A 27297-nucleotide genomic window follows, 5' to 3' on the forward strand; every position below is an offset into this window, starting at 1 on the left:
AAACTGAGAAAGAAAAAAAATGCAAGCAAACAACAACAGAAAGAGTAAAAATACTATGTTGTGGTCTACACTCAGTTCCCACAGTCCTCTCTTTGGATATAAATAGTTCTCTTTATCACTGAACAGGTGGAGCTGGTTTGAATCATGTTATTGAAGAGAGCCACATGCATCAGAATCGATCATCATAGAAGCTTGTTGTTTCTGTGCATAACGATTTCCTGATTCTGCTCATTTCAATTAGCATCAGTTCATGTAAGTCTCTCCAGGTCTCTCCAGGCCTCTCTGAAATCATCCTGTTGGTCATTTCTTACAGAATGATAATATTACATAATATTCATATCCCATAATTTATTCAGTAATTCTCCAATTGATGGTCATCCATTCAATTTCCAATTTCTTGTTACTATAAAAAGGGCTGCCACAAATATTTTTGCCTTTCCCTCCTTTAAGATCTCTTTGGGATACAAGCCCAGTAGAAACACTGTTGGGTCAAAGGGTATGCACAGTTTAATAACTTTTTAAACATAGTCCCAAATTGCTCTCCAGAATGGTTGTTTCCATTTACAATTCCACCAACAATATATCAGTATCCCAATTTTTCCATGTCCTCTCCAACATTCATCATTATCTTTTCCTGTCATCTTAGCCAATCTGAGAGGTGTATAGTTGTATCTCAGAGTTGTCTTAATTTACATTTTTCTGATCAATAGTGATTTGGAGAACCTTTTAATATAACTACAAATAGCTTCAATTTCTTCATCTGAAAATTACTTATTCATATCCTTTGATCATTTATCAATAGGAGAATGGCTTCAATTCTTATAAATCTGAGTCAATTCTCTATATGTTTTAGAAATGAAGCCTTTATCAGCACCTTTGAATGTAAAAATGTTTTCTCAGTTTATTGTTTTCCTTCTAATCTTGTCTGCATTAGTTTTGTTTGTACAAAAACATTTTTAACTTAATATAATCAAAATCATCTAATTTTTGATCAATAATGATCTCTAGTTCTTCTTTGGTCACAAATTCTTTCCTCCTCCACAGGTCTATGTTCTTCTAATTTGTTTATAATATCTTTATGTTTAGATCATGAACACATTTTGACCTTATCCTGGTTTGTGGTGTTATGTGTGGGTCAATACCTAGTTTCTTCCATACTAGTTTCAAATTTTCCCAGCAGTTTTTGTCAAATAGTTAATTCTTTTTCACAAAACTGGGGTCTTGGATTTGTCAAATACTAGATTGCTATAGTCATTGACTATTTTGTTCTGTGAACCTAACCTATTCCACTGATCAAATGCTTTATTTATTAGCCATTACCAAATTATTTTGATAATTGCTGCTTTATAATATGGTTTTAGATCTAGTACAGCTAGGCCACCTTCATTTCCTTTTTTTTTTTTTTTCATTAATTCCCTTGAAATTCTTGAAGTTTTGTTCTTCCAGAAGAATTTCATTGTCATTTTTTCTAGGTTAGTAAAAGAGTTTCTTGGGAGTTTGATTGGTATAGCACTAAATAAATAGATTAGTTTAGGTATTATTGTCATCTTTATTATATTCCTTGACCTATTCAAGAGCACTTGACATTTTTCCAGTTGTTTAGATCTGACTTTATTTGTGTGGAAAGTATTTTGTAATTTTGCTCATATAGCTCCTGACTTTCCCTTGGCAGATAGATCCCCAAATATTTTATACTATTGACAGTTATTTTAAATGGAATTTCTCTTTATATCTCTTGCTGTTGGATTTTGTTAGTGATATATAAGAATGCTGATGATTTATGTGGGTTTATTTTGTATCCTGCAACTTTGCTGAAGTTGTGGATTATTTTTTAATAGTTTTTTATTTGATTCTTTAGGGTTCTCTAAGTATACCATCATATCGTCTGCAGTGAGTGATAACTTGGTTTCCTCATTATCTACTTTAATTTGTTTAATCTCTTTTTCTTTTCTTATTGCCAAAGCCAGCATTTCTAATATAATATTGAATAGTAATGATGATAGTGGCAACCTTGTTTAACTCCTGATTTTAATGGTAATGGTTTCAGTTTATCCCCATTACATATGATGCTTACTGATGGTTTTAAATAGATGCTACTGACTATTTTAAGGAAAAGTTCATTTATTCCTATACTCTCTAGTATTTTTTAACAGGAATGGGTGTTGGATTTTATCAATTTTTTTTTGCATCTACTGAGATAATCATATGTTTTTGTTAATTTGGTTATTGGTGCAGTCAATTATGGTAATAGTTGTACTAATATTGAACCAGCCCTATATTCGTGGTATAAATCCTACTTGGTCATGATATATTATCCTGGGGATCATTTTCTGTAATCTCTTTTTTAATATTTTACTTAAGATTTCTGCATCAGTATTCATTAGGGATATTGGTCTATAATTGTCTTTCTTTGTTTTTGTCCCACCTGGTTTAGGTATATGTCATAAAAAGAATTTGATAAGAGTTAAGGTCTGATTCTGAAGAAAGAAATCTAACTAGTAAAGCCCAAAATATCTTGGAAGGGTCAGTGATCCAGAAGAAAAAAAAGTTTTTAAGAGCATCTATAGATAAGGGTATGATACTCTTGTGGACATTGGGAGGGAAGGAAGGAAGAAAAAAATGAAAGAGGAAGAAAAGGAGCTCTTGTATCATTTAAGCATGGTCAAGCAAAATAGATTCTTCCAATGTATAAATCTTAAATAAAAAGTAGGGCTTCTTAAACTTTTTCTATATGGGACCTCTTTTCATTGTAAAAAGTTTTTGCAATCCTGATATATAGAATAAAATAAGTATACAAACAAAACATCTACTGATAATAAATCATGATTTGATGACCTCTGCGTTCACTTACATGAACCTATATGGGACTATGACTCACAGTTTAAAAACCTTTTAAAAAGATTAAGGTAGGTTTTACCACTTCACTGCAATATTAATTATTACTTTGTTATATGAATAATCTTTCTCCTTCTTAAATGTAGTTTATTCCTTTATTTTTAAATGGAATAATACCTATAAAACACTTGGCAATCTTGGGTGGAGATAGTTGCTGGATATGTAATTTCAGTGATATGTTGAAGATTTCCTTTTAATGACCAGGTTGTCACTTTCTATGTACCTTATCAATTACTTAGTCCCTAGAGCACTGCCCAAGACCTTGTAGCTGGTGTTTGCTCAAGGTAGAAGTTGAACTTTGACATTGAAGTCAGCTCTCTATCAACCAGGCCATTCTGCATCACAAATTTCAAAGTAAAATGTTACTTCATCTACTCCTCTTTCTCCTCCACTTCCTCTTCCTCCTACCACAATTAATTACTACCACCATTATCACCACCACTACTACCACTGCTGCTACTGCTACTACTACCACCATCACGACCTCTATTATTGTTACTACCCCTATTACCACTATCATTACTACTCCTAATATTATCTGTACCACCACCACCACTACTATTACTGCTACTGCTGCTAGTACTACTACTACTACTACTACTACCATCATCATCACTATGGCTATCATCAGCACTACTACTATTGTTATTACCACCACTATCACAACCATTACTTTTACTACTTCTACTAGGACTACTATTAATATTGCAATTACTACAACTACAACTACTACTATGACTATGACTACTACTACTACCATCATTACCACTACTACTATCCTTCTTCCTTCAATGATTCCCTATCGATTATTGAACAAAGTTCAGATTCAATCTGGAATTCAAAGTCTTCCATTATGTATACAACCTTTTTTTTTTTTTTTGGACTTCTCAAATACTATTCCCCTCAATAAAGGGTAATACCCATAGGTTCAAAGAAATTATCCCACACTGTTCTTCATATACACACTATACTGCTTGGGCTATTATTTTCTGAAATGCTACCTCCCACTCATGTCTTGAGTTACTTCTTATTTTCAAAAATCAAAATGAAATAATGCTTCCTTTATGAAGCTTTCTGTGATGTTTTTCTACAAATAATTAATGATCCCCTCCATTCCCCACCACTCATCTAGGTCCCTCACATGATATTTTGCTGACATCTCAAAATTATGTATTGTTTTGTATTACAATTATTTGTACATGGGCCACATTTCCTTATTAGAATTCAAGCTCTATTGAATGAAAGGTAGGATATTGTCTTATCTAAGTTTTCTATCTCCTCTATTGCTTGATATGATGCTCTCTAGATTTTGTTAAGCAACAGAGACAATATAACTATTTATTCATTTTCTAGATGGTTGAATCAGCAATTTTTTAGCCTGTTGTAATTCCTCTTCCACTCCAACCCCCTCCCCCCACAACATTTCTCTATTTGTACAATTCAGAACAGATCAATACTGGAATTCCTCAATTTAACTTTTCCCCATATGATACTCCTAAGTATATGTGACATACAAAAAGATACACACACACATATATACACATGTTTTTGTATGTAAACAAATATGTATATAAATCTTCAGGTAAGTAATATACTTATAAAATTCTACTCCCTAATGAGTAGGAAATTAGTACAGTTTACAAAGTGTGTCACCAAAAAAACAAAGTGTCTCACATATATTCTTTTTTCTTCATTAAAAAATCATGTTTTATCTAGGGTGGTTTTTATTATTCCTGTTTGACTAAAGAAGGAAGATATATAGAAAGATTAAGTGTCTTCCTCAGTTACATAACTAATAAATGGCAGAAGTGAGACCACAGGTTTTCTGCATTCAAGTCTAAGTGCTTTACCACAAAGAGAACATGAAGAGGCTTAAGAATGCTTTTTTAAAAATTATTATTATTATTATTATTAAAACTTTTTATTTACAAAGCATATGCATGGGTAATTTTTTCCAAATTGGACCCTGGCGAAACCTTTTGTTGCAAATTTTCTCCTACCCCTTCCCCTATCTGGCAGGTAGTCCAGTACATGTTAAATATGTTGAAATACAAGTTAAATCCTATACACACACACACACACAGACACACACACACACACACACATTTATACAGTTATCCTGCTGCACAAGAAAAATCAGATGAAAAAGGAAGAGAAAGAAAAACAGAAAGAAAACTAAATACAAGCAAATAACAGAGAAAGAATGCTATGTTGTCTTCCACACTCTGTTCCCATGGTTTTCTCTCTGGGTGTCAACAGCTCTCTTCATCACTGAACAGTTGGAACTGATTTGAATCATCTCAATGTTGAAGAGAGACATGTCCATCAGACTTGATAGTCTTCTTGTTGCCATGTGTAATGATCTTCTGGTTCTGCTCATTTCACTTAGCATGTTCATGTAGGTCTCTCCAATCCTTTCTGAAATCATCCTGCTGATAGTTTCTTACAAAACAATACTATTCCATAGCATTCATATACTATAATTTATTAGCCATTCTCCAATTGATGGGTATCCACTCAGTTTCCAGTTTCTTGCCTCTACAAAGAGGGCTGCTACAAACGTTTTTGCATGTGTGGATCCCTTTCCCTCCTTTAAGATCTCTTTGGAATATAAGCCCCGTAGAAACACTGTTGGATCAAAGGGTATGCACAGTTTGATAACTTTTTTAGCATAGTTCCAAATTGCACTCCAGAATGGTTGGATCCATTCACAGTTCCACCAACAATTTATCTGTGTCCCAGTTTTCCCACATACTCTACAACATTTCTAATTATCTTTTCCTGTCATCTTAGCCATTTTGTCAAATGTGGTCGTATCTCAAAGTTGTCTTAATTTGAATTTTTTTGATCAATAGTGATTTGGAGCACATTTTCACATGACTACAAATAGTTTCAATTTCTTCATCTGAAAATTGTCTGTTCAAATCCTTTGACCATTTATCTTTTTTTTTAGTTTTATAATAACTTTTTATTGACAGAACTCATGTCAGGGTAATTTTTAACATTATCCCTTGCACTCACTTCTGTTTCGATTTTTCCCCTCTCTATCCACTCCCCTCCCCTAAATGGCAAGCAGTCCTATATATGTTAAATATGTTGCAGTATATCCTAGATGCAATCTATGTATGCAGAACCAAACAGTTCTCTTGTAGCACAGGGAGAATTGGATTCAGAAGGTAAAAATAACCTGGGAAGAAAAACAAAAATGCGAGCAGTTTATATTCATTTCCCAGTGTTCTTTCTTTGGGTGTAGCTGCTTCTGTCCATCATTGATCAATTGAAACTGAGTTATGTCTCTTTGCTTTGACCATTTATCAATTGGAGAATGGCTTGAACTATTAACATTTTGAATCAATTCTCTATATATTTTAGAAATGAGGTCTTTATCAAAACTTTGGATGTAAAAAAGTTTCCCAGTTTATTGCTTTCCTTCTCATCTTGTCTGCATTAGTTTTGTTTGTACAAAACCTTTTAAACTTAATATAATCAAAATTATCTATTTTGTAATCAATAATGTTCTCTAGTTCTTCTTTGTTCACAAATTCCTTCCTCCTCCATAGATCTGAGAGATAAATGATGATATGTTCTTCCAATTTTTAATATCATTATTTATGTTTAGATCTTGGACATCTTATCTTGATATACAGATTTAGGTGTGGGTCAATGCCTAGTTTTGCCATACTAGTTTCCAATTTTCCCAGTACTTTTTGTCAAATAGTGAATTCTTATCCCAAAAGGTGGGGTCTTTGGGTTTGTCAAACTAGATTACTAGGACTTCCGGTTAAGATGGCGGAGAGGAGGCTCACAGTTGCATAAGCTCCGCGCTTTCTCTCACTATCCACTTCATTACAAGCCTCTGAATCAATGCTTGACTGAAAAAAACCCACAAATAGTTACCAAGAGAAGCCATCCTTGAGATCCGCCAAGAAAGGTCTGTCTTTACTGGAGGGCTGGGGCGGTTTTAGATCGGGCGCAGGCGGCGGGCAGCGGCAGTGAGAGCACGGGAGCAGACTGGAGAGGGGGTGGGGAGTGATCGCAGCTGTCTCTGTGGGGAGAGCTTCGCTACAGGTTTGGAACCTGCAGCAAGTCAGCAGCCCAGCAGAGAAGCTAAAAACACGGGGCTGAAGAACACAACCGCAAACAGCTGGAGTCTCTCAGGACCTGGCCGCCCCCCCCTTCCCCCCCCTCAGTGACTCAGCACGCTCTGGGATCTCAGAGCGCAGGCGCAGCACAGTCCTGCTAGTGCCTCACTGCTGCCCCCTGCAGTCTGTAGAGGAAGCTCGATAACACACCCAGCCCCCCCCCCCCAAAGAAAGACTCCAGTTTTTTCTGTTTTTCTTTGGTAGTTTGTCTCTGATTAATAGACAGAATGAGCAAGAAGCTGAAGAGGACTTTAACCCTAGACAGCTTCTACACAGATAGAGAGCAGACTCTAAATCCTGAGGAGACTAAAAACAGGCAGTCCCCAGGTGATTCCCCAAAGGAGGAGATCGTCTGTTCCTCAGCACAGATGAACCTCATAGAAGTGATTAAAAAGGCTCTCACAAGGGAGCTAGAAGAAAAATGGGGAAAGCAGAGTGAGGCTTGGCAAAAGGAGAAGGAAGCTTGGGAAAAGGAGAGGGAGGCTTGGCAAAAGAGCCTGGAGAAGTCAGTTAAAGAGAGAGTGGATAAAGAAGTAAAATCCTTGAAAAATAGGATTAGTGAACTGGAAAACAAAATTGGCGAAATGGAAAAAAATTCCACAGAACAAAAGAACTCAATTGGACAATTAGAGAAAGATTTTAAAAAAGTGAGTGAAGAGAATACTTCACTGAAAATCAGAATTGAACAAGTGGAATTGAATGACTCGAGGAGACAAGAAGAATCAGTCAAGCAAATCCAAAAAAATCAAACAATGGAGAAAAATGTGAAATACCTTCTGGGAAGACAACAGACCTGGAAAACAGATCCAGGAGAGACAATCTGAGAATCATTGGACTCCCAGAAAAACATGATGAAAAAAAGAGCCTGGACACTGTCTTCCAGGAAATCATCAAAGAGAACTGCCCAGAAGTCATAGGAACAGAGGAAAAAATAAACATTGAAAGGATTCATCGATCACCCACTGAAAGGGATCCTAAAATCAAAACACCAAGGAATATAGTGGCCAAATGCCAGAACCCTCAGATGAAAGAAAAAATATTGCAAGCGGCTAGAAAAACCCAATTCAAGTATCAAGGAGCCACAATAAGGATCACCCAGGATCTGGCAGCATCCACATTAAAAGATCGAAGGGCCTGGAATATGATATTCCGAAAGGCTAAGGAACTTGGTATGCAACCAAAAATAACTTACCCAGCGAGAATGAGCATCTTTTTCCAGGGAAGAAGATGGACATTCAACGAAGTAAGCGAATTTCATCTATTTCTGATGAAAAAACCAGAACTTAACAAAAAGTTTGATCTACAAATATAGAACTCAAGAGAAATCTAAAAAGGTAAAGATTAATCTTGGGAACTATATTTTGACTATATAGATGCATAAAGAATACATGTATACCTTGTTCTAGAAATTGATGTGGAAAGGACATTGTACCAGAAAAAGGGTAAAGTGGGGGTAGTACATCTCATGAAGAGGCATAGGAAACCTATTATATCTGAGAGAAAGAATGGAGGGGGATGAATATAGTGGGTATCTTACTGCCTTCAGAATTGGCTTTAAGTGAAAAATCTTAAGACATATTCAATCTATGGTGAAACTTCTCCCATCTCATTGAAAAGTGAGAAGGGAAAAGTGGAAAGGGAAGGAATAAGCTAAGCGGAAGGGAATACGGGAACTGGGAGGGAAAGGGGTAAGATAGGGGGAGGAACTCTAAGGCGGGGGGAGGGACACTAAAAAGGGAGGGCTGTGAGAAACAAGGGGTGCTCACAAGCTTAATACTTGGAAGGGGGGGAAAGGGGAAAGAAGGGAGGAAAGCATAAACCGGGGTTAACAAGATGGCAAGTAATACAGAATTGGTCATTCTAACCATAAATGTGAACGGGGTAAACTCCCCCATAAAGAGGAAGCGGTTAGCAGAATGGATTAAAAGCCAGAATCCTACAATATGTTGTTTACAGGAAACACACCTGAAGCGGGGGGATACATGCAGGTTAAAGGTAAAAGGTTGGAGCAAAATCTACTATGCTTCAGGTGAAGTCAAAAAAGCAGGGGTAGCCATCCTGATCTCAGATCAAGCTAAAGCAAAAATTGACCTAATTAAAAGAGATAAGGAAGGACACTATATCTTGCTAAAGGGTAGCATGGATAATGAAGCACTATCTATATTAAACATATATGCACCAAGTGGGGTAGCATCTAAATTCTTAAAAGAGAAACTAAGAGAGCTGCAAGAAGAAATAGACAGTAAAACTATAATAGTGGGAGATCTTAACCTTGCACTCTCAGAATTAGATAAATCAAACCAGAAAATAAATAAGAAAGAAGTTAAAGAGGTAAACAGAATACTAGAAAAGCTAGATATGATAGATCTCTGGAGAAAATGTAATGGAGACAGAAAGGAATACACTTTCTTTTCAGCAGTTCATGGAACCTATACAAAAATTGACCATATATTAGGACATAAAAACCTCAAACTCAAATGTAGTAAGGCAGAAATAGTAAATGCATCCTTTTCAGACCACGATGCAATGAAAATTACATTCAACAAAAAAACAGGGGGAAGTAGACCAAAAAATAATTGAAAACTAAATAATCTCATACTAAAGAATGATTGGGTAAAACAGCAAATCATAGACATAATTAATAACTTCACCCAAGAAAACGATAATAATGAGACATCATACCAAAATGTATGGGATGCAGCCAAAGCGGTAATAAGGGGAAATTTCATATCTCTAGAGGCCTATTTGTATAAAATAGAGAAAGAGAAGGTCAATGAATTGGGTTTGCAATTAAAAATGCTAGAAAAGGAACAAATTAAAAACCCCCAGTCAAACACTAAACTTGAAATTCTAAAAGTAAAAGGTGAGATCAGTAAAATTGAAAGTAAAAAAACTATTGAATTGATTAATAAAACTAAGAGTTGGTTCTATGAAAAAACCAACAAAATAGACAAACCCTTAGTAAATCTGATTAAAAAAAGGAAAGAGGAAAATCAAATTGTTAGTCTTAAAAATGAAAAGGGAGAACTCACCACTAACGAAGAGGAAATTAGAGCAATAATTAGGAGTTACTTTGCCCAACTTTATGCCAATAAATTCGACAACTTAAATGAAATAGAAAAATACCTCCAAAAATACAGCTTGCCCAAACTAACAGAGGAAGAAGTAAATATCCTAAACAGTCCCATCTCAGAAAAAGAAATAGAACAAACTATCAATCAACTCCCTAAGAAAAAATCCCCAGGACCAGATGGATTTACATGTGAATTCTACCAAACATTTAAAGAACAATTAACTCCAATGTTATATAAACTATTTGAAAAAATAGGGATTGAAGGAGTCCTACCAAACTCCTTTTATGACACAGATATGGTACTGATACCTAAACCAGGTAGGCTGAAAACAGAGAAAGAAAATTATAGACCAATCTCCCTAATGAATATTGATGCTAAAATCTTAAATAAAATATTAGCAAAAAGATTACAGAAAATTGTCACCAGGATAATACACTATGACCAAGTAGGATTTATACCAGGAATGCAGGGCTGGTTCAATATAAGGAAAACTATTAGCATAATTGACTATATCAATAACCAAACAAACAAAAACCACATGATCATCTCAATAGATGCAGAAAAAGCATTTGATAAAATCCAACATCCATTCCTAATAAAAACACTTGAGAGCATAGGAATAAATGGACTTTTCCTTAAAATAGTCAGGAGCATATATTTAAAACCATCAGTAAGCATCATATGCAATGGGGAAAAACTGGAACCTTTCCCAGTAAGATCTGGAGTGAAGCAAGGTTGCCCACTATCACCATTATTATTTAATATCGTATTAGAAACACTAGCCTCGGCAATAAGAGTCGAGAAAGATATAAAAGGAATTAGAGTAGGCAATGAGGAAACCAAACTATCACTCTTTGCAGATGATATGATGGTATACCTAGAGAACCCCAGAGATTCTACCAAAAAGCTATTGGAAATAATTCATAATTTTAGCAAAGTAGCTGGCTACAAAATAAATCCCCATAAATCCTCAGCATTTTTATACATCACCAACAAAACCCAACAGCAAGAGATACAAAGAGAAATTCCATTCAGAATAACTGTTGATACCATAAAATATTTGGGAATCTATCTACCAAAGGAAAGTCAGGAATTATATGAGCAAAATTATAAAAAAGTCTCCACACAAATAAAGTCAGACTTAAATAATTGGAAAAATATTAAGTGCTCTTGGATCGGCCGAGCGAACATAATAAAGATGACAATACTCCCTAAACTAATCTATTTATTTAGTGCTATACCAATCAGACTTCCAAGAAAATATTTTATTGATCTAGAAAAAATAACAACAAAATTCATATGGAACAATAAAAAGTCGAGAATCTCAAGGGAATTAATGAAAAAAAAATCAAATGAAGGTGGCCTAGCTGTACCTGATCTAAAATTATATTATAAAGCAGCAGTCACCAAAACCATTTGGTATTGGCTAAGAAATAGATTAGTGGATCAGTGGAAAAGGCTAGGCTCACAAGACAGAATAGTCAATTATAGCAATCTAGTGTTTGACAAACCCAAAGCCCCTAACTTCTGGGAAAAGAATTCAATATTTGATAAAAACTGCTGGGATAATTGGAAATTAGTATGGCAGAAATTAGGCATGGACCCACACTTAACACCATATACCAAGATAAGATCAAAATGGGTCTATGACCTAGGCATAAAGAACGAGACTATAAATAAATTAGAGGAACATAGAATAGTTTATCTCTCAGACTTGTGGAGGAGAAAGAAATTTGTGACCAAAGATGAACTAGAGACCATTACTGATCACAGAATAGAAAATTTCGATTACATCAAATTAAAAAGCCTTTGTACAAATAAAACTAATGCAAACAAGATTAGAAGGGAAGCAACAAACTGGGAAAACATTTTCACAGTTAAAGGTTCTGATAAAGGCCTCATTTCCAAAATATATAGAGAACTGACTCAAATTTATAAGAAATCAAGCCATTCTCCAATTGATGGGCATCCACTCAGTTTCCAGTTTCTTGCCTCTACAAAGAGGGCTGCTACAAACGTTTTTGCATGTGTGGATCCCTTTCCCTCCTTTAAGATCTCTTTGGAATATAAGCCCAGTAGAAACACTGTTGGATCAAAGGGTATGCACAGTTTGATAACTTTTTTAGCATAGTTCCAAATTGCACTCCAGAATGGTTGGATCCATTCACAGTTCCACCAACAATTTATCTGTGTCCCAGTTTTCCCACATACTCTACAACATTTCTAATTATCTTTTCCTGTCATCTTAGCCATTTTGTCAAATGTGGTCGTATCTCAAAGTTGTCTTAATTTGAATTTTTTTGATCAATAGTGATTTGGAGCACATTTTCACATGACTACAAATAGTTTCAATTTCTTCATCTGAAAATTGTCTGTTCAAATCCTTTGACCATTTATCTTTTTTTTAGTTTTATAATAACTTTTTATTGACAGAACTCATGTCAGGGTAATTTTTAACATTATCCCTTGCACTCACTTCTGTTTCGATTTTTCCCCTCTCTATCCACTCCCCTCCCCTAAATGGCAAGCAGTCCTATATATGTTAAATATGTTGCAGTATATCCTAGATGCAATCTATGTATGCAGAACCAAACAGTTCTCTTGTAGCACAGGGAGAATTGGATTCAGAAGGTAAAAATAACCTGGGAAGAAAAACAAAAATGCGAGCAGTTTATATTCATTTCCCAGTGTTCTTTCTTTGGGTGTAGCTGCTTCTGTCCATCATTGATCAATTGAAACTGAGTTATGTCTCTTTGCTTTGACCATTTATCAATTGGAGAATGGCTTGAACTATTAACATTTTGAGTCAATTCTCTATATATTTTAGAAATGAGGTCTTTATCAAAACTTTGGATGTAAAAAAGTTTCCCAGTTTATTGCTTTCCTTCTCATCTTGTCTGCATTAGTTTTGTTTGTACAAAACCTTTTAAACTTAATATAATCAAAATTATCTATTTTGTAATCAATAATGTTCTCTAGTTCTTCTTTGTTCACAAATTCCTTCCTCCTCCATAGATCTGAGAGATAAATGATGATATGTTCTTCCAATTTTTAATATCATTATTTATGTTTAGATCTTGGACATCTTATCTTGATATACAGATTTAGGTGTGGGTCAATGCCTAGTTTTGCCATACTAGTTTCCAATTTTCCCAGTACTTTTTGTCAAATAGTGAATTCTTATCCCAAAAGGTGGGGTCTTTGGGTTTGTCAAACTAGATTACTACAGTCATTGACTATTTTGTCCTACGAACTTAACCTATTCCTATGATCAACTACTTTTTTTTTCTTAGTCAGTACCAAATGGTTTTGAGGGCCACTAACTTTATAATATAGTTTTAGATCTGGGACAGCTAGACCACCTTCATTTGCTTTTTAAAAAATTTCCTATTAATTCCCTTGAGATTCTTGATTTTTTCTTCTTCCAGATGAATTTTGTGGTCATTTTTTCTAGGTCAGTAAAATAGTTTCTTGGGAGTTTGATTGGCAGAGCACTAAATAAATAGAATAGATTGTCATCTTTATTATATTTCGCTCAACCTATCCAAGAGCCCTTGATATTTTTCCAATTGCTTAGATCTGACTTGTGTGGGAAATGTTTTGTAATTTTGCTTATATAGTTCCTGACATTCCCTTGCAGATAGATTCCCAAATATTATATAATATCGACAATTATTTTAAATGGAATTTCTCTTTGTATTTCTTGCTGTTGGCTTTTGTTAGTGATGTATAAGAATGCTGATGATTTACGTGGATTTATTTTGTATCCTGCAACTTTGCTGAAATCGTAGATTGCTTCTAATAGCTTTTTAGTTGATTCTCTAAGTATACCATCATATCATCTGCAAAGAGTGATCATTTGGTTTCCTCATTACCTACTCTAATTCATTTAATCTCTTTTTTTTTCTCTTATTGCTAAAGCCAGCATTACTAATACAATGGTGATAGTGGGCAACTTTGGGAATGATTCCAGTTTATCCCCATTACATATGATGCTTGCTAATAGTTTTAAATAGATGCTACTGACTATTTTAAGGAAAAATCCAGTTATTTCTATATTCTTTAGTGTTTTTAACAGGAATGGGTGTTGGATTTTATCAAATGCTTTTTCTGCATCTATTGAGATAATCGTATAGTTTTTGTTAATTTATTTATTGATATAGTCAATTATGCTAATAGTTTTTCTAATATTGAACAAGCCCTACATTCCTGCTATAAATCTTACTTGGTTGTGGTATATTATCCTGGGCATGATTTTCTGTAATCTCTTTGCTAATATATTATTTAAGATTTTTGCATCAATATTCATTAGGGAGATTGGTCTATAATTTTCTTTCCCTGTTTTCATCCTACCTGATTTAGGTATCAGTACGATGTCTGTGTCATAAAAGATATTTTGTAGGGGTCCTTCATTCCTTATTTTTTCGAATAGTTTATATAGTATTGGAGTTAACTGTTCTTTAAATTTTTGATAGAATTCACATGTCCGGGGGATTTTTTCTTAGGTAGTTGATTAATAGCTTGTTTTATTTCTTTTTCTAAAATGGGACTATTTAAGTAATTTATTTTCTCTTCTGTTAATCTGGGCAATCTATCTTTTTGTAGGTATTCCTCCATTTCATTTAGGTTGTCAAATTTATTGGCATAAAGTTGGGCAAAATATCTCCTAATAATCGCTCCAATTGCCATTTCATTGGTGAATAGTTCTCCCTTTTCATTTTTGAGACTAGCACTTTGATTTTCTTCTTTCCTTTTTCTAATCAAATTAACTAAATTTTATCTATTTTGTTGATTTTTTCATAAAATCAACTCTAAGTTTTATTTATTAATTCAATAGATTTTTTACTTTCAATTTTATTGATCTTTCCTTTTATTTTTAGAATTTCAAATTTGGTATTAGATTGGGTTTTTAAAAATTTGTTCTTTTTCTTGCTTTTTTAGTTGCAAGTCCAATTTATTGATCTTCTCTTTCTCTATTTTATGCAAGAAAGCATCTTTAGATTTATAATTTCTCCTTATTACCACTTTGGCTGCATCCCAAAAATTTTGGTATGTTGTCTCATTATTGTCATTCTCTTGGGTGAAATTATTGATTGTGTCTATGATTTGCTGTTTCACCCATTTATTCTATAGGATGAGATTATTTAGTTTCCAATTCTTTTTTGGTCTATTTTCCCTTGACATTTTATATCTAATTTTTATTGCATTGTGATCTAAAAAATGCATTTACTATTTCTGCCTTTCTGCATTTGATTTTGAGGTCTTTATGTCCTAATATATACTCATTTTTTTATAGGTTCCATGAACTGCCGAGAAGAAAGTGTACTTTTATCTGTCTCCATTCAGTTTTCTCCAAAGAGCTATCATATCTAACTTTTCTAGTATTCTATTTACCTATTTAACTTTTTAAAAATTTATTTTGTGGTTTGATTTATCTACTTCTAAGAGAGCAAGGTTGAACTCTCCCACTAGTATAATTTTGCTGTCTATTTCTTCTGGCAGTTCTCTTAATGTCTTTAGGAATTTAGATGCTACTCCACTTAGTATGTATATTTAGTTTTGTATTATGCTTAGTATTGATATTGCTTCATTATTGAAGGTACTGTTTAGCAAGATATAGTTTCCTTTCTTATTCTTTTAATTTGATCAATTTTTGCTTTTTGCTTGATCTGAGATCAGGATGGCTACCTCTGTTTTCTTTACTTCACCTAAAGCATAATAAATTATGCTCTAGCCTTTTACCTTTACTCTGTATGTATCACTCTGCTTTAAATGTGTTTCTTGTAAACAACATATTTTAGGATTCTGGTTTTTAATCCAGTCTGCTATCCACTTAAGTTTTATGGGAGAATTCACTCTATTTACATTTACAGTTAAAACTACTAATTCTGTATTTCCTGCCATCTTATTAACCCCAAACTATACTTTTCTTTTTCCTTTTCCCCTTTCCCTCCTCCCCAATAGTTTATTTATGAGCATTACTTGCCTTAAATAGTCCTCCCCCTTGAGAAACCCTCCCCCTTTCTTATGTCTTTCTCCTACTATTTCTCTTTTCTTTTCTAATTAGCCTACCCCTTCTCTTTTTGCCTTTACTCTCCCACTTTTCTATAAGGTGAGAGAAATTTCTTGGTGAAAGCAAATAATCTTTTTTTGACAGAAATCTGATGAGAGTAAGATTCATACAATATTCGTTGCTTTCCTCTCAATTATAATAGGTTTTCTTTGCCACTTCCTGAGGTGTAATTTCCCTCATTTTATTTTCATTTCCCCCTTTCCCCTTTTATAATCCCCTTTCCATCTTTTCTTTCTTTTTTATATTATAACAGTAAAGTCAGATTATACATGTATTTTGCAGGTATATCCACAACATAAATACTTCTCAAGATTTTTTTTTTCTTTTTACCTTTTAATGCTTCTCTTGAGTCTTATATTTGGAGGTCAAATTTTTTGTTTAGTTGTAATAGTCTGGTTAGCTTTCTGGAAGTCTCAGGACCAGCCTTGGTTTCAGCAGAATAATCACCAGGATAGTAGTCAGGGATAAAGTCCAAAGTCTTTATTGTCTCTTTCTGTCTCCCAGTCTGCACCAGCAGTCTCAGTCAGTCTCTACTCCTATCCAGCCAGCAAGACAGTCAGCAGTCTGCAATCCAAATGTAATGCCCTGCTTTCTAGAGCCCCCAAGTTGAAGTGACAAAACATACTATTGCTTTCTAGAATCCCCATACTAGCATGGATTAAAATATAGTGCTTATACTAGCTCTCTGGAAGATCTAGGGACCAGCCTGAGTCCTTGGTCTTAGTGAAGTAGTGATAAAGGCAGGAGAGCCACCATGATGCTGGTCAAGTCTTCTCTTCTGAGGCTGAACTTGTCCCCAAATTATATACTCTATTACAATTAAATCAATTCATCATACTGAGTATAAACCAATCATTATATCATTAGTATAAACCAACCATTATTTGTTGTAATATTAAATCAACCATGCCAAACTAGAGAACTATTAATCACTTTGCTAAATTAGATAACCATTGTCTTATCAATTCCACCTTTCTCCAGAGTTCTGGCCCATTATATTTAGCTCTGGTCTTTTCATGCAAAATAAATGGAATTCACCAGTTTCAGTGAATGTCCATCTTCTTCCCTGAATGAAAATGCTCGGTTTAGCAGGGGAATTTATTCTTGACTGCATTCCAAGTTCCTTCATTGTAACGACCGTGCTAGCACCCAGGACACCCCAGAATCAGCCAGAGTCAGGATAAGCAATAGTCCTCGGTCTTTATTCTTTGTCTTAGACTCAGGATTAAGCAGGATGGAAGTAGAATCTCTGCGACCCCCTTCCCCCTTGTCTACTGCCTAGATCATATCCCTGACTAGCTTTACTCCACCCCCTAGTCCCTCCTACAATCCCCTATATACCAATCATTGAGCCAGCACGGATTATGGAAAGGACCATTTTCCAAGCATATGCCCATAGAGTATTGTCCAATCAGTAGTTAGCCTCAAGCGCTCAGCAGTCCTGACCTTAGTGCATCAACCCAATAGTTTCAGCCCTCTACTTTTCGTCTTTTGGAATATTAGATTCCAGGCCCTTGAATTCTTTAAAATGGAAGCTGCTAGATCCTGAGTAATCGTTATTGTGGCTCTTCTGTATTTGAATTGTTTCTTTCTGTCTGTTTGTAATATTTTTTCTTTGATATGATAGTTCTGAAATTTAGCCATGATATTCCTTGTGGTTTTAATTTTGGGATTTCTTTTAGGAGGTATTCCGTGAATTCTTTCAATGGTCATTTTACCTTCTGATTCTATGACATCTGGGCAGTTCACTTTGATGATTTCCTGAAAAATAATTTCTAGGCTCTTTTTTCCCTCATGGATTTTAGGGAGTCTAATGATCCTTAGATTGTCTCTCCTAGATCTATTTTCCAGGTCAGCTATTTTCCCAATTAAATATTTTACTTTTTTTTCTTTTTTCTTTTCTTTTCTTTTCTTTTTTTCTTTTTTTTCTTTTGCTTGACTGATTCTTGTTGCTCATAGAGTCATTCATTTCCATTTGTTCAGTTCTAAATTTTAGTGAATTATTTTCTTAATTTATTATTATTATTTTTTACATTTTTTTTGTATTTGTCCAATTGAATTTTTAAATGAGGTGTTTTATTCTATGGATTTTTTTTTCCATTTCACAAATTCTGTTTTTTAAGGAGTTATTTTCTTTTTCTGTTTCACAAATTCTGTTTTTCTGGGAGTTGTTTTCTTCTTCCATTTTATCAAATCTATCTTTCAATGAGTTATATGCTTTCTCCAAACCTTTTTGCAAAATTTTTATTTCCTTTCCCCATTTTTCTTCTAGTTTTTTTTTAAAGATCTTTTAAAATTTCTTCTAGGAGAGTCTTGTGTGATGGAGACTAGGTTATATTATCTTTTGGAGCTTCATCTGGAGACAATCTGCCTTTAGTCTCTCAAACTTTGATATCTGTTCTTCTCTTTTGCCATAAAAATTGTCTATCATAAGAATTCTCTTTACTTTTTTTACTCAATTAAAAAAAATGTTGAGGTCTGCTTTAAGGGCAGGGGAGGTTTTCCAAGCTTCCTCATAAGAAACTGAGCTTCCTCTGTAAGTAGCCAAGGCTGCACTGGGTCAGTGCTGATTCACTGCTGGGGATAGGTAGCAGTTGTTAGGTCCCATGACACTCTGGCACTTTAGGGTTCCCTATTTACCTTTCGTATTTGTGTTGGATGTTTTCTAACTTCTCTGCTGATCTACTGGCTTGCAACCAAGGGCAGAGTAGCCAACACTATTGTAGATTCCTGTAGATTCCTTGCTGTAGATTCTCTACCACGTGGAGTCTGCACTGGGCCTGGTGTTTGTGCTCAGCTCCTTGTACTTGACTACTTCCCTCCTGTTTCTGATCGAAATATTCCTTTTCTGGTGATCTTCGGAATTATCTTCTGCTGATAATTTGTTGCACTCTCAATATTTGTGGGTTCTGCTGTCCAGAACTTATTCAGAGGTTGGAGTTGCTAATTAGTCTGAGGGTTGTAGGAGAAGGTTAGGGAAAAACGTGTGTTGTCTCGGCCTTCTTGGCTTCATCTTCAAGAGGGACTTAAGAATTCTTGGGAAATCATAAATGAGTGGCAAAGATATTTGAAAATAAGTAAGACATTGCCCCAAATTAAGGAGTCAAATGTAAGTCATTTCAAACAATCAAAGAAATTTTAGAATTATATTCCTGTAATTAATACAAAACACTGAAATTGTTCCTTTTAAAAATACATATCAGAGATGTCATGTCACAATATAACCACTATCATATTATTTTTAATGTCCTAGAGCTTTACTGAAAGTTTTCTGTTGCTGAGCACATTTTTTTCAATTTCCCCATAATTAATTTATTTTTCCTTAAAATTAAGCAAAACTCAATCACAAGGCTAAAGGAAAGTGTAATATAAGCACATTATTTTCCTATGCTTAGATTAGCACCTAGGTTTATAAGTGACCCTTTACCATTTAAATGCTTTAGTTTCTTTCCTTTTCCCACTCTCTCTATTTCATAGACTTGGTGATGCTTAAGAGAAAACTAATCAATAAAGACATTGTAAAGAAATCACTGGAAAATTTACATTTGAAGCTTCATTCCAGATTTCTTGCATCAGTATCTCTTTGATACTGAGAATTGTGTGTGTGTGTGTGTGTGTGTGTGTGTGTGTGTGTGTGTGTGTGTGTTTTTTGAGAGGAGGGGACCTATGATAGTGTTTGCTGTATTAATACTAGGATCTTGATGTTTGGTCTTTCAAAATAATATGTCATGTAATTAATGCATACTTTTTATTTAACATTCTAAGATCAAATTTGTGCTTGGTCTCTAGGGATTGGAAAGTAATAATAAAAATATTAATGTTAGCAAAAACAGATACTGTTTTTTTTTTTTTCCAAACAGTTAACCTTTCTATTCTAATTTGCAAAGAGATACTTCCTTTCCTCCACCCCTACTCCTACCCCCAACTTAAAAATAAAAGCCATAGGCCTTGTTCTGTCATGGAGGTGAGCAGGCAGTTGGATGTGGTAATGCATGCCTGAAGCCTTCACCAAGGATGATAAGCCGTGAATTTTACGAGTCTCAGTATCAAGGTTGCCCTCTCCCAAGGGATTTAAGAATAAGGGGGGGGGGGGGAAGAGAAGGCAGATGTATGAATAACTGGCATTGTAAATCTTCACCGTGGCAACCTACAGCTAGAAGAAGTCTGTGATGGGTTCATGACTTGAGAAGAAAGCGACACAGCAGAATATGAATGGATTTTCTTCAGCTACTTAATACACTACTTAGAGCAGCTTAAGGATATGCATGTGTGTGTGTGTGTGTGTGTGTGTGTGTGTGTGCATGAGTGTGGGAGAGTGTGTGTATGTATGTGTAAAGGCATGGGGGAAATTTGTTAGATGGAATTACTGGTGTTATATAGCTTGCCAGTTTTTTGGGGGGAGGAGGGGGTGGTTGTGGTGGTATGGGGATGGGGAGAAGAGAAAGGAAGAATACCATTTTAGCCTTAGAATATAAATGACTGGATTTTGCTTGAGGGAAAAATGATGGTGGGGGAGGGGTAGAGAATTATGCAAGCAACTAACAATGAGCAAATTGGACCCTCAACCACACAGCACAAGGTCATAGCATAAAGTCACAAGAGTGGGGTGGTGGGGGTAGTTGATAGTAGAATGCAGATCATTATTAATAGTTTCATATTTTGTAAATTTGATAGTTAATGAAAATAAGATACATTTGAGTTGTCTCTATGAACACCTGATTTTGTTTCCTTTTTTTTTTTCTTTTTCGATCTCTCTCAATATATGCATACAAGCATGCGCACACACATACACACACATGCACATGCACAAGCAGGGCCTGCTGATGTATGAAAGCAAAGCACTGGCTCTAATTGTGCAATTATAAAACGGAAATGATGCAGGTTTGGCAACAGAGGGAAAGAAGGCAGCTCAATAACATTGTTTAATAACAAGCAAATAAAGCTCAGAGGGGAAAGAGGTGACTATTTCTGCTTTAGACTCATTAAGGAGCCTGAAACATATTGTAAAAGAGTGATATTTAATTATGGGCTGGACTGATAACATAGAGCAGGGCCTCACTGGGAAAAAGAGACCCTGTGCTCCTAGGAGCTAGCAGCTCCAAACATCAATTACCGTGATTATCTACCCAGTGCTTACAAAATGCACGGTCTCCATGTTCCATCAGCGACCCGTAAACAAGCATTGCATAGGCAAATTTATGGGCACAGTCAGACGGGGCCAGGTGGGATAGCAAGCTTCCCATTGGCAACTTGGAAGCAAAAGAGGAAGAAAGCAAAAGAAAGAAAAATCTATCTTCTGTACTATTGAAAGAGCAATTTAATACAATGTTTGGAGGAGACAGCATTTGTTGCCCTACTGCTTTTTCTTTCATTCTTTTTCTTTTCTTTTTCTTTTTTCTCCTTTTTGCCTCCATTGGTAGTCTGAATGAGAAATGGCATTACATTAAGGAATTGATGGGTTACAGGAGACTGCTTGGCACTATCCTATCAAAATTTGTGGTGGTAAAGCAGGATAGAGGTCAAAAACTTCAGATATCAAGATTTAGAACTTTAACTTCAGGGAATGGCTTGAATTGCCTTATTTCTGAAGTCTAGAACAAAATTGGTAGTGTCTAGTGGGACTCAAGTAAGGAAATTAACATTATAGTTAATGGTTTTAGGAAGGAATTCAAGGTTGATGTGATGTTTTGGGATTTGTGACTAAAACAAAATCAGATTCAGTTTATCTAATTGTAAATAGAAATTAGACCTCTAATTTTTTTTCTTTTAAATATCATCATCCTCATTATTATCATCATAATAGTTAGCTTTATATAGGATTTTATGGTTAGGAAAATATCCTAATTCATTTGATCCACACAACAACCATGTGATGTAGCAGTGTTATTGTCATTTCAGTTTTACAGATGAGGAAACTGAGGCTAAGATGTGAAGTAATTTGTTCAGTGTAGAGGGCCAAGTATACTTGAAGCAAGTAATCTTACAAGGTGTTAACTCAGTGGAACTGAGATAATGATTCTCTAATTTGCATGTACTTAGTATAGTTCTACAAGTTGACACCTATTCTACAAGAGTGACACCTATGATTATGTACTTATAATAGAGTATATAAGAGGTCTGGGATGGAAGACAGACTGGGAAATAGAGAAGAGAGAGGACTGGAGGCTGGAGTTCAAGCTCTTGGATTCGGACACAGACTCCATGGTGGCTGTCCTGTCTCCTTCACTTCTCCACTAAGATCAAGACCCATCTGAAGATTCCCCAAAAAACTAGCCCTGCCCAGGCGAAGGAAATAGACTGTGAAGGAGACACTACCATGAGGATCTTTGTCTTCCACTCTGTCTGCCCTCGAGTCTCTTTTCCAGTCTGTTCTGGAGTCTGTGTCCGAGTCCAAGAGCTTGAACTCCAGCCTCCAGTCCTCTGTCTTCTCTATTTCCCATTCTGTCTTCCATCCCAGATCTCTTATATACTCTATTATAAGTACATAATCATAGGTGTCAACTCTTGTAGAATAGGTGTCAACTTGTAGAACTATACTAAGTACATGCAAATTAGAGAATCATTATCTCAGTTCCACTGAGTTAACACCTTGTTGTAAGATTACTTGTTTCAAGTTCACTTGACCCTCTATAGCTCAGGGTCACACAGTTGATGAATATGTGTGGCAGAATTTGATCTCAGATCTTCCCCATTTCAGGGCTTATATTTCATGCACTATGCCACTTAGCTACAGTGAATTTTTATATCTTTATCACTATTTTGATTTATTACTTATTTTTAAGAGTTCTTTTTTTTCAGTGATTTTTTTTAGTCTCTTTTACCATTAGACCAAATCTCTTTTTAAAAGTATTATTCATTATTTTTTGTTTTTTTTAAATCAAACTATTTTTGTAATTTTTTTTACATCACTCTGGTTTCTTTTTTCAATTTTCATTTACTATTCATCTTATTTTTTTTTCAGGAATTGTCTTCCTTGTCTTCCAGGAATTCTTGTTGAGTTTGAATCCAATTGACATATTTCTTTGAGACTTTGTCCTTTTCACTTTGTTATCTTCTGAATTTATGTTTTGTTCTTACCACCAAAGTAGATTGTTAGGGTCAAATTCTTTTTTTTTTTAATTACTTGCTTATTTCCCAATCTATTTCTTGATTTTGAACTTTATTTTAACATTGAGATCTACTCACCTTTGGGAGGGGAAGTCACTGTTCTAAGTTTTAGACTTTTTTCATTGCTGTAAAATACAACTTGTTCTGGGGGACTGGTGTGTAAGTTTTTGATGTTTCCAAGATGGTGCTGTTCAGGGAGAAGTGTGTTCATTGCTTTCCTGGTTTGTACTCTGGCTTTTACCCAGAAAGGGTCACTGATTCCCTGAAGTTACAAACATTAGTGGTCCTCTTGGCTTTGGAAATATAATCGGATCTCTTGCTCTTCTTTAGTTACAAGTACTAATGCTCTTTTCTGCCTTAAAACTGCAACTACCATTTTTGCTCCCTTCTGACTCACCACAAGTATTCCTTTCTGTCCCAAAACAGTGACCTAGAATTGCATATGGGCAATAGAGTTGTAAATTAGTGCCAGTTGCTCCCGGTGCCCAGTGAAAGGTACCTTGTAATCTCTTTTGGAGAAGTGTCTGATCTTACCATTTGTGGGCTGAGGGCTGCTGTTATGTCACTATCACTGTTGTAACACCACTGGTCCTCTTGCACACAAGAGTAATATTATAGATCTCTTCCGCCGACATTTTGTTGGCTCTGCGACTCCAAAATTTGATTTGAAGAGTTATTTCAAAATTGTTTGAAGTGGAGTGTTAGGAGCACTGGGTTCAGCTGAGTTGCTGCCTGTACTTTGCCATCTTGTTTTTTTGCTTTCCAATCTAAAAACTGTTATAATTAATATAGGCAATTATTAAATAGCTTATAGTGATATATATGTATATTTAAATGTATGTGCATATAATTATATATATATGTGTATATATATGTATCCAGAATACACATACATATTAACTCCTAAAAGTTAATGTGTACATACATAACAGAAAGAGCCTAAGTCTTTTGAGTTATATATTCAGACTGAATACAGTCAATCTCTTGTAAAGGACTTTCAATAAACAAATTAGACACATAAAGCAGGACAATTATAGATGGCCAGTATATCAAGGAAACTTGGTATTGAAGTCTTTTACCATTTGGTTCTCAAGCATCCAATTGCTTGTGACTCATTGGTTGATGAATACCAAAGACTACTACTAGCTGCTAACATTCTTGTCAGCCACATACTGAAGAACAAAGGAAATTTGGGCTACTTTTTAATTCTACCCTCTCAGCTCATCAACACTTGCTTTGCATTAAAATGTAAGAACATTACACTCCACACTCTGCTAATAATCAGAAAGTAAAGCTTTGAAGTTTCCCTGTTTCTCAGCTACCACCCATGACAGATGCTTGCCAGAGAAAAACTCAGGGGGCATTTTATTGCAAACATTTTGGCTGAGAACGGTACCCATAGTGCTACTTAATATTGCAGCTATCTCTGGTATAATCAGTGAACAGCAGTTACTTATTTATCTCACGTCTTGCTCCTTGATAGCTACCCAGCATCACCGGCATGACCTCTGAAGCCCAGACATTAATTTCATCTCTGTATTTCTATAGCATCAATTAATAAAAACTGACTACATTTTCAACAAACGCACATGTCCTGATAAATGAGGGTCCTGACTTAATTGCTCTGTAAATTAAGAGCTCACAGTAGTGACAATAGAGAGTAGTTTTAATATTTAAAAACTCATTAAATTTGTGTACTTTTTGAATAATTAAAATCATAGGACCACTTTAAAGAGCTAATTTCAGTTTCATTCTTAAATGTATATCACAGATGAGGATAATTCATTTGCAAAAAAAGTTGGTTAATTTTCTGAATTACTAAATCTGGTTATATATATATATATATAATATGTATACACACACACATACACATATATATTCATGATTAGTGCTACAATGCATGTATTGTATTTAACCCCTCACCTCCCATATAATGAATAGGGTAGCATGAAGATTTTTGGGATCTGTGGGGTTTAATTACACACACACACACACACACACACACACACACACAGAAAAATAAGAAAATCCCCCAACCAAAATAAAATGTAAAAAGGTAATTATTTATTCTGGTATAGTAAATAATCTATTAATTTCTGCATTTGAGTCCTTCAGTTTTCCCTACATTCTAGTGTTAGGTTTGAATACATTAATAAAAAATATTTTGTTGTTGCTGCTTATGATATAGTGATATATATGATTAACTTTTCTTTAATTGTGATATGATAGCAAAACTTAAAGGGGTCTGTGTAATCTTATACAATCCTTAAGCATAATGCAATTTCCCCCAAAGAAGTTTAAATTGCAACCTCTTAATAAATACATACAGACTACTATTCCTCTCACCTTTCTACTCTTTCAATTAGAAATTTGGCTTTAAAAATGATGATTTACTATTAGATGATATATAATTACCTATCATAGTGTTAACATTTTGGAAGGAATCAAATCTTAGATTGATGATGTTACTGTTTCATTTTTACACCCTTCATGTTTCTTTCTCTGGATGTTTTATGTGTCAACATGAATATTGTCATCAGTGTTTAGTTGATGATTAAGTTGCCACTCACACTCAAGTTAGGTTTCTGAGCTCATTCAGCATTTGGAAATGTTAAATTCTTTTTGTAAAGGACAACATAAGAGAGCCCAAATTGGATATTTGATTTCAGATATTTAAATCTAATTTTAAGAGAAATCTTTGGATTTTAATTTCTAGATCTGAAAGGAAAAACAAATACTGGGTATATATCATTTTCATTACAATGTGTAATACTGATATGTAGAAAGTCTCGTTCATTCCAATTTTAGCATGGAAAACTAGTATATAGAATTTTTTATAATATTCATACAAATGGGCATGTAAACACAGGGGAAATTATTATCTGACCAGCAGAAGCAAAAGAAATATATAGGTTTGGCAGGGGGGAAGAGAAATAGAAGGGAGTGAATCTTGTCTTCAAGGTAGTTGCCTTTAAGTTTACTAGTCTTCATTTCTCTTTCAATGTAACATGGAGTATAGAAATCTAGATTTCATTTATATTTGCTATTTGTAACCAACCATACAAAAGTGAAAAAAAAAATTGAAAGACTACTCCTTACAAATTCAAAAACCAAAGTGCAAAATGGAAACAAATCAATTTCCCCACAAATCAATTTATTATACTAACCCTTCTTCATTTTCTTCTGTTAGACTAAGAAGTATCATGTCAAAATCCTCTACTACAAGGAAACTATTAAAATGAAATAACTCTAATAAAGAATCCCAAGGGATTGAGGAAGATATATTGCAAATGGGATTTTGCACTTTAAGAATTGACAATCCTACAAGACTGTGAAATCCTGTGCTTAGATAGACATTCTACAATGGGTGCATTTTTTGAGAAACAAAAGTTTCATAATAAATCCTTTCATCTATGACTAAAAATTTCTTTAAAATGTTATATGTATGTATATGTACAGATAAGTATGTATATATTTAGCCATTCACATATCATAGTAAAATACTACATGATAGGATCTATATTAAGATTCTGGGCTTTTTTCTACAAATATATTCATTAAATGTGTTCACTTAAAAACATTTATTTATCAAGCTTGCAGAATGAAAAAGAAACTTAAACCAATACAACCTGTAGAAAGTGAGAGATGATTAGAATAATGTTAGTAAAAGTATCAGAGTAGAAATGCAGATATAAGGGAGAAATAAAGGAGAAAAAGAGATAAGCACAGAATAAAAATAAGGAACTAAGAAAGGAAATAATTGAACATTATTGTATTGATTTCTCCACTATCCTGTCTTTTTGAAAAAAGTAACATATTCAGAAAGAAATATGGTAGATGAATTAAGACCATTGTATAGTCTTATATAAACATAAAAACTAAGAACAATGATATTTTACTTAGGAAAAGAATCTCTATTATGAAATACTATCTAGATAATACAGAGAACAGTTTCATTGAAGGGAAATTTACCTTCTATAAGTACATTGAAGACCACACAAACTTG

This window comes from Antechinus flavipes, chromosome 3, assembly GCF_016432865.1.
Source record: "Antechinus flavipes isolate AdamAnt ecotype Samford, QLD, Australia chromosome 3, AdamAnt_v2, whole genome shotgun sequence".
NCBI classification, from domain to species: domain Eukaryota; kingdom Metazoa; phylum Chordata; class Mammalia; order Dasyuromorphia; family Dasyuridae; genus Antechinus; species Antechinus flavipes.